The sequence below is a fragment of the Schistocerca serialis genome, chromosome 9 (genome assembly GCF_023864345.2).
Source record: "Schistocerca serialis cubense isolate TAMUIC-IGC-003099 chromosome 9, iqSchSeri2.2, whole genome shotgun sequence".
Lineage (NCBI taxonomy): Eukaryota > Metazoa > Arthropoda > Insecta > Orthoptera > Acrididae > Schistocerca > Schistocerca serialis.
In genome coordinates, this window is record NC_064646.1 from 469,413,957 (window position 1) to 469,423,216 (window position 9,260).

Below are 9,260 nucleotides of genomic sequence, written 5' to 3' on the forward strand. Positions count from 1 at the left end.
CGTGGAAAGAATGTGTTCCGTCAGTGAACTTGAACGTCGGATGCCAACACCGCGTATCATCTATTTGCGTTGGCTAGAGCCTGACGCTGTGACGAGTGACAGGGTAGAAAGCGTTCGGTCCATTAGCAGCTGGCAGCAGTGGTTCCGAAACTGTTTACACGCGTCTTAACAACCGCTTACATTGTCCAACATACCGGACGTCACGTTAGTATTTACAACGTAAACATTATTTCTGGTAAACAATGTGTTACGGAATCATACTTGGGATAAATAAAACCATCACTTCGGCGACTTCCGTGTCCGTAAGAGCCAACGGCACCCGGTTTTCCCCAAATGGTAAATCCATCCAACTACTAGCCGGGCCCAACGTTGCTTAACTTCGGTGATCGGGCGGGAACCGGTGTTACCAACGTGGCAAGGCAGTTGGGCTTTAAACCATAAAGATCTTTGATGTACAATGTCCAATGGTTACGACTTGTAAAATAAATGAGATACTTCGGAACTTACAATTACATTGACATTAATGACATTCTATGCAATCTGTGGATTGATGTCTCGGGTGCCGACAAAAATAAATCGAAACTTATGTGTAGAGTAATGGATGCTCATTATGAAACTGCTTTCAAGAGATACGTCTTTCCTTAAGTAAATGATTGTTCTACCATGTAGTACACATTACCCGAACAACTAAAATACTTCAGTCTAGAAAAATTGTCTTATTTTCTAAAAACTCCATGTTTACTTTGAATTTTTGTGTGTTTTCAACTGAAAGTTCCCGCCAGTAATGGAAACAAAGATAGCATAAACTTAAGAGATAAGCGATAATTTTAAAATACATGACGTTCCCTAGTATTTCTGCCTCCTTTCAGTACCGATTAATTGTATGTATACTGTGCACTAACACAACATCCTGGTAAAAAAAGAACAAAACTATATGCAAATAAGTAAAGACTTAAGTGCGATAACAAAGAAAAAGCTGTTTAAGTTTACGTTATCTATCAGCGCCAATTTCCCTTTCTTCGACCGACCGCAGTAAGAGATTGTTTCCCCGATTTTATCATGTGCCGCTAACATTATCAAAGACTAGCACTGTACTGGATGGGAAATTTTCAATAACAAAATTATGAAGAGCAAATCTTCCGACAATGCCAGCCACTCGTGGCAGAAATATTTCAGGAAAAAAAACCACACAAACAAACAAACAAATATCCATCGTAAAGCCCGAGAATTTCAAACGGACTACATACCTAAGAAAATGTGTTCCTAGAAATACGTAGAAATATATGTCAAAAGCTTTATTACCGACATATAAGCACAATTCTGAGTTACCTTTTTCACACTGTTCACCATGTTTCTCCTTCTTTTCTGTGTTGTACTAGCAACATTCCTCTCATTTGATATAGAAAGCTTGTATTCTAACATACTCGTACCATTACCAGAAACAATAGAAATAATAGATGAGAACCTGAAAACTTATAGTCAACTCCCTGATGAACAGATTTAAAAAATACGCATATTAATAAAGTTCATAACACAGAAAAATTACTTCCAATTTAATAATGAATTTTATTTACAAAAAGATGGATTACTAATGGGGTCCCCAGCTTCAGGAGCCTCAGCAAATATTTTTGTAAACCACATGGAACAGATCATTTTCACAAAAATAGTAGCAAAGGAATACAACATATTATATTGGTTCAGGTATATGGATGGCATACTTTGCTTAATAGATGAACCACAAACAAAAATTGAAAAACTACATACTGACATCAACAAGATGCATAAAAATATAAAATTCACAACCGAAAGAGAACAGAACAACCAAATTAAATTTCTGGATATAAAAAAAAAAAAAAAAACAATAAGCAAATGTTTGAAATTTACCATAAATCCACAGCAACGGACATTATCATTCCACAATCCTAGAACCACCTACACTCATAAACGCAAGGAACACTTCAGCACGTTCTCCATAGACTCAACACAATGCCACTCCCCAAGGAAAACTACCAAAAAGAACTGGACATAATAATGCAGATAGCACAAAACAATGGTTACAATAGTAACATAATTACAAAGCTAAACAAGAAAATTAAAAGTAAAATAAAAGCAGAAAACACCAAACCACAGACAACAACACAACAGAACCAAACACAAACACGCAGTCCCATAACAACTTCAAAGGATAATGAGAAAAAGATGAAAGAAAACAAGATGATACACAATGACATACAAACACAAACTCACCCACAAAATCATCAACATTTTCAAAAGACAGGGAATAAACATAGCATACACAACCGACAATTATATACAAAAATACACCCCAAAACTGACAAAAAACAGAGATAAACGCAGATACATAGGGCAAACAGAACATTTGACGTCAGATACAAAGAACACACGAGAGCCTGGAAATATGGGACAAACCACTCCACATTTGCAGAACACCTAAGAGAAGGCTGGTTGGTTGGTTTGTGGGATTAAAGGGACCAGACTGCGACGGTCATCGGTCCCTTTTTCCAAAAAATTAAAACCGCCCAAAGAGAATAAAAACGAACAGCAGGAAAGACGTCAGACGACACGGGACAAGACAGAATCCGACAGAGATCAGACAAAACAAATTAAAATCACACAGAGTGTGACGGTGGTTGGCCGACCATAGAGAAAAAAAAGAGGAAAAGCCAACCACCGAGGACACATTAAAAACTCAGTTTAAAATCGGAGGCCAAAAGCCAGAATCGACACTAAAAAAACCAGAAACACTCAGATTAAATGATAAAAAACCCCTGCCCGAATAAAACGCAAAACTAAGCCAGCCATAGCAGGGTCATCTGTTAAAAGGGCAGGGAGCTGGTTGGTTGGTTGGTTTAAAGATTAAAGGGACCAAACTGCAAAGGTCATCGGTTCCTTGTTTCATAAAAACACAGAGCACAGGGAAACTATCCACCAGTCAGGGGAAGCACTAAAAGAAAAATTCCGGGGGAAGAAAAGCCCCAAGGTCAATGGTAAGACAACACGGAAAACGGAGCACAGCAACAAAAACAACATAGAGAGGAAAGGCAGAAGGAATTAAAACTGTACAGCAGAGGACTGTGGCTGGCTGATCACGAAAATAATAGGATGAGCCAGCCACTCTGCAGCACGTTAAAACCTCCAACCTAAAAGATTAGGGTGGAGTCGAATGACAAAACAAAACTATGTAAAATATACAGCACAAAAGAGGGTGACGCAATAAAATTAGAGGGACCTATAAAAGCCACTTGCTCGAATAAAACTTAAAACACGATCTGCCATGGAGACATCGTCACCTAAAAGAGATGATAAATCACCCAGGAGATTAAAAGTTCGCCTGAGGGCGGTTAAAAGAGGACATTCCAACAATATATGGGCCACCGTCATGTTTTCACCACAGCGACAATGAGGGGGGTCCTCTCGACGCAGCAGATGACCATGCGTCAGCCAAGAGTGACCAATGCGGAGCCTACAGAGAATAACAGAATCCCTGCGAGAGGCCCGCATGGAGGAACCCCACACGGTCGTGGTCTCCTTTACTCGCCGCAGCTTGTTGGGTACAGACAGAGTGCGCCATTCGTCTGCCAACATCCCAAAGATCCGACGGCGTAACACGGATCGGAGATCAGTTGCCGGGAGGCCGATCTCCAACGGCAGTTTTCGGGTGGCTTCTTTAGCTAACTTGTCGGCGAGTTCGTTTCCCGCTATCCCAACGTGTCCTGGGGTCCATATGAACACCACTGAACGTCCACGCTGTTCAAGAGCATTAACGGACTCCTGGATGGCAACAACAATGGGATGGCGTGGGTAGCACTGGTCAAGAGCCTGTAGACTACTGAGAGAGTCACTGCAAATGACAAAACACTCTCCAGTGCTGGTACGAATACGCTCAAGGGCACGAAAAATGGCTATTAGCTCTGCGGTGTAAACACTGCAGCCTTCCGGTAAGGAGCGCTGGTCTACATAGACCGCACGAGCATAAGCGTACCCCACACGGCCATCAACCATCGAGCCATCTGTATAAATAGCCTCCGATTTGGGGGATGCGTCGAGGAGAGCAAGAAATTGGCGGCTCAAGACTGCAGGAGGAACTGAATCCTTTTGCCATTGTGAGAGGTCCAGCCGAAGCTGCGGCCGACGAATACACAGGGTGGTGTATGTGGATGGACCTGAAAAGCAGATGGAAGAGGCAAAGACTCGAGTTCACTAAGGAGTGACCGAACACGGATCCCAATGGTATGGCCTGATCGCGGCCGCCGGTGTGGGGTATGGACTGCCGCATTAGCGAAAAGGAGACGGTAGTTAGGGTGACGGGGCGAACAACGAACGTGGGCAGCATAGTTGGCTAAGAGTTGTGGACGCCGAATGTGGAGCGAAGGAACCCCAGCCTCAGCAAGTAGGCTATTAACAGGACTGGTGCGGAATGCTCCTGTCGCCTGTCGAACCCCACAGTGGTGAACGGGGTCCAGCAGTTTCAACACTGAGGGTGACGCTGAGCCATACGCCACACTCCCATAATCCAGTCGGGACAGCACAAGGGCTTTGTAGAGCTGCAGCAGCCTGTTACGATCTGCACCCCAAGTTGTGTTACTGAGGCAGCGGAGGGCATTCAGATGCTGCCAGCACTGACGCTTGAGCTGACGAATACGTGGAAGCCAAGTAAGCCGGGCATCGAACAGCAATCCCAGAAAACGGTAAGTGTCAACAACCGTGAGCATGGCATCCTGAAGATTAAGCTCAGGGTGGGGATGGACAGTTCGACGCCGAAAAAAGTGCATAACACAAGTCTTCACAGGAGAAAATTGAAACCCACGGGCTAGGGCCCACGCCTGCGCCTTGCGTATGGCTCCCTGCAACCTACGTTCTGCAACACTAATGGTGGAGGAGCTGAAAAAGATGCAGAAATCGTCAGCATATAACGTGGGTGAGACAGACGACCCTACTGCTGCTGCAAGGCCATTAATGGCCACAAGGAAAAGGGGCACGCTCAATACAGAGCCCTGTGGAACGCCGTTCTCCTGGATATGAAGTGAATTATGGGATGTGCCAATTAAAACGCGGAATGTCCGAACAGATAAAAAATTCTGAATAAAAATGGGGAGAGAGCCCCGGTGACCCCACCCGTGCAACGTGGCGAGAATATGGTGCCGCCACGTCGTGTCATATGCTCTGGAGAGGTCGAAAAAGACGGAGACGAGGTGTTGGCGCCTGGAAAAAGCAGTGCGGATTGCAGACTCAAGGTGGAACGGCCCTGACGGAAGCCGCTCTGGCACAGAGCCAGAAGACCCCGAGACTCGAGCAGCCAACACAGCCGTCGACTCACCATACGTTCCAGTAGCTTGCACAGAGAGTTTGTCAAGCTGATGGGCCGATAGCTATCCACATTAAGTGGGTCCTTACCAGGCTTCAGCACTGGAATGATGGTACTCTCGTGGCACTACGCGGAAAGACACCATCGCCCCATATGCGGTTGAAGATGGCAAGAACACATCGCTGACAGTCCGGGGACAGGTGTTTGAGCATCTGATTGTGGATGTCATCTGGCCCAGAGGCTGTATCGGGGCACTGTGCCAGGGCGTTTTGGAGTTCCCACAAACTAAATGGGGCGTTATACGCCTCAAGGTGGCGAGAAGCAAAAGAAATCCGTTTGCCTTCCTCCCGGCGTTTTAGCGCGCGAAACGCAGGCGGGTAATTCCCCGACGCAGAGGCCCGAACATAGTGCTGTGCGAAATGCTCGGCGATTGCATCGGCATCGGTGGATACCGCCCCGTTGATGGTAAGCCCTGGGACACCTGTAGAGTGCTGCAATCCAAAGATGTGCCGAATCTTCATCCACACCTGGGAGGGTGAAGTACGGGAACCAATGTTGGAAACGTACCTCTCCCGGCACTCCTGTTTCCGCCTTTTGATGAGCCGCCGGGCCTGAGCACGGAGACGTTTGAATAAAATGAGGTTCTCCAGAGACAGGTGCCGCTTATGTCGCTGAAGAGCCCGCTGACATTCTTGGTACGTTCCGCAGCGGAAACAATCGCTGCAGTCAGTGTCTTAACCGCCACATCGATGGTACCGTGGGGGAGAGATTCAACAGTGGCAGCAGAGGAGAACGTGTCCCAGTTTGCCTTGCTAAATGCCCATCTAGACAAGCGTTCAAGGGAGCGACGCTGGGGTAGTGAAAGGAAGATGGGAAAATGGTCACTACCACACAAGTCGTCATGGACTCTCCAGTGGACCGATGGTACAAGCCCTGGGCTGCACAACGACAGATCTATGGCCGAGAACGTGCCATGCGCCACACTGAAATGTGTGGCGGCGCCAGTGTTTAAGAGGCAGAGGTCGAGTTGGGAGATGAGATTCTCGACCTCTCTGCCTCGGCCAGTAACCTTCGTTCCGCCCCACAGGGGATTGTGGGCGTTAAAATCCCCCAGGAGAAGAAAAGGCGTGGGGAGTTGGGCGACAAGTGCAGCCAATTCGGTCAGGGAGACTGTACCACCTGGAGGGAGATAGACACTGCAGACGGTTATGTCCTGGGTAGTCCTTACGCGGACAGCCACAGCTTCCATTGATGTTTGAAGGGGCACTGGAGCACTATATACAAAGGTAAGGACATACACGCAGGCTCCACCTGACACACTATTGTAAGTGCTACGGTTGCAGTAATAACCCCTGTATTCACGAAGGACAGGGGTCCGCATTGCCGGGAACCAGGTTTCCTGGAGGGCAATGCAGAAAGCAGGTGTCATGCTTAGAAGCTGTCGTAGCTCAGGGAGATGGCTAAAATAACCGCCACAGTTCCACTGGAGGATTGTACAAGCGTGTCCTGTAGGGGCATGAAGGCACTGAAAAAGCAAATTACTTCACAGAGTCACATGCTGCCACCGACTGAGTGACTGATGCAACTGCCATCGTTTCTGAGACGGCGAGATCGAGGTCATCAGGGGACGCAAAGAGCTCGACCTTATCCTCAGAGGCTGAGCTGACAGGAAGCGGTGGTGCGGGAACCACTGGGTCCTTAGGCTTCTTAGAGAGCTTCCTCTTCTCTCTCTTGTCTTTGGGAGGAGGGTTCGCATGCTGGGAGGGCTTTCCCGACGCATTGTCAGGAACAGAGGAAGAGCGTGAAGCCCTTCGACCAGCAGCTGGTGGCTTCCTCAGCCACTGGCTAGCGTCTTGCGAGACACTGGTAAAATCCTTGGAAGGGACTCCCCCAAGGGACCCCTTCCGAACGAGTGAGGCCTGAGGAGGCTGTTGCCTCTCCGGCTGAGCAGCCGGAGGAGGCTGTTGCTTCTCCGGCTGAGGAGCCGGAAGAGGCTTTTGCCTCTCCGGCTGAGCAGCCGGAGGAGGCTGGTGCCTCTCCGGCTGAGAGGTGGGGATGGATGTCCCCAGTTGTTCGGGGTCCACAGCTCCCAAACCGGGTGTTTTGGGAGCAGTGGAAGAGAGTGTTGCCCCTACCAGCAGTGGGGCAGGCGTAACTTTACTGTTCTGTGGGCCAACTGAGAAGGGAGTCTTTGCAGGAACTGGTGGCGGCAGAGTTGCAGCAGCATAAGTCCTCAACATAGATGTGGGGTGGAGCCGTTCTAGCTTCTTCCTTGCCTTTTGGTAAGTTAAACGGTCCAGGGTTTTAATTTCTTGTATCTTCCGCTCTCTTTGGTAGACTGCACAGTCTGGCGAGCAGGGAGAATGATGCTCCCCACACATAACGCAGGTGGGAGGCGGAGCACATGGAGCATCAGGATGTGAAGGTAGTCCACAATCACGACAAGTGGGGCTGGCAGTCCATCTGGAGGACATATGTCCGAACTTCCAGCACTGGAAGTATCGCATAGGGGGCGGGACATAGGGCTTGACATCGCACCGGTAGATCATGACCTTGACCTTCTCAGGCAAGCAGTCACCCTCAATGGCCAGGATGAAGGTACCGGTAGCGACCCTATTATCCTTGGGCCCCCTAAAGACACGACGGACAAAGTGTACACCCCGTCGTGCCAGGTTCTCCCGTAGCTCGTCATCAGACTGTAGCGGAAGATCTTTATGAAAGATAATCCCCTGGACCAAATTTAAGGACTTATGGGGATTGACGTTCACGGGGATGTCACCGAGCTTCTCACAGGCGAGTAACGCCCGTGACTGTGCATATGAAACTGCTTGTATCAAAATAGCCCCGCTCCTCATTTTGGAAACAGATGCCACTTCCCCAAACTTATCGTCAAGATGGTGAACAAAGAAGAGAGGCTTAGTCCCCAAAAACGAATCCCCATCGATTCTGCTGCACACAAGGTATCGTGGTGAATACCGCTCCTGTCTGTCCGCAGCCCTACGTTCCTCCCATGGCGTGGCTAGGGAAGGGAACGACTTCGGGTTATATGTCACAGCATTAAATTCTGTCTTACCGCGCTTAGAGACGTTGGCGGTCGTGCGACCACCGGATTGAGACTTCACCCGCTCCATTGCGGGGCATCCGCCCCGATGCCACCCACTCCGACCAGTGGCTCTCCCCACGGGCGCCACCCAGCCACAGCAAAGGCCACCTGGCAGGATGGCCGTTGCCGGGAGTCCCGATGCCCCAGAGAGACGAGCATCTACTCCTTGGCTTACGTGGGGAGGTGTCAGCTCAGGCATCGGCAGTACGATCCCTGTGTTGTCAGGGGGCTACAACCTAGAGGGTACATGGCGGCCCCACCACAACGGGCTGGCTACCGTGCTGGATTTTGGGTGCCATGGGTAGTCCATAGTGATCGCGGGTGCAGATGGTGACGCACTAAGGGCGTAACTTACACAAACCATCAGGTGTGTATGCCCAAAATGAGGGATGGAGGGTGCAGTGACGACGCCAAGACGATAAAGAGTGCCAAGGTCTTAGGGCACAGAGGACTCATGGTGCACCACGTAAGGTGTCCTTCCCCAAAAGGCTCGTACTTCTGTCGAATTTGGAAAAAAATGGAGGTCAAACCCCAATGGGGACCATCACAATAAAGGCCGAAACAGTTGAGACTCCTTTTAGTCGCCTCTTACGACAGGCAGGAATACCGCGGGCCTATTCTAACCCCCGAACCCTCAGGGGGGCATCTAAGAGAACACGACCACAAACCAACCACTAGAGAAGAAGACATGAAAATAATTAGAATCAACAATAAAAACATCTCCTAACGCTGCAAGAAAATTACCACATACAGAAAACCAAAGCAGAAAGGAAAATCCAGTTGAATGACCAAGTACACATGCCAAGCAATTCCTTGATTACATTAATAGAT

At 48.5% G+C, this 9,260-nt stretch overlaps 1 pseudogene; it reads right to left on the reverse strand.

Annotated features, from left to right (window-relative positions):
- Positions 1–307: 307 nt before the first annotated feature.
- On the reverse strand, positions 308–428 carry LOC126420030 (5S ribosomal RNA; annotated as a pseudogene).
- Positions 429–9,260: the final 8,832 nt, after the last annotated feature.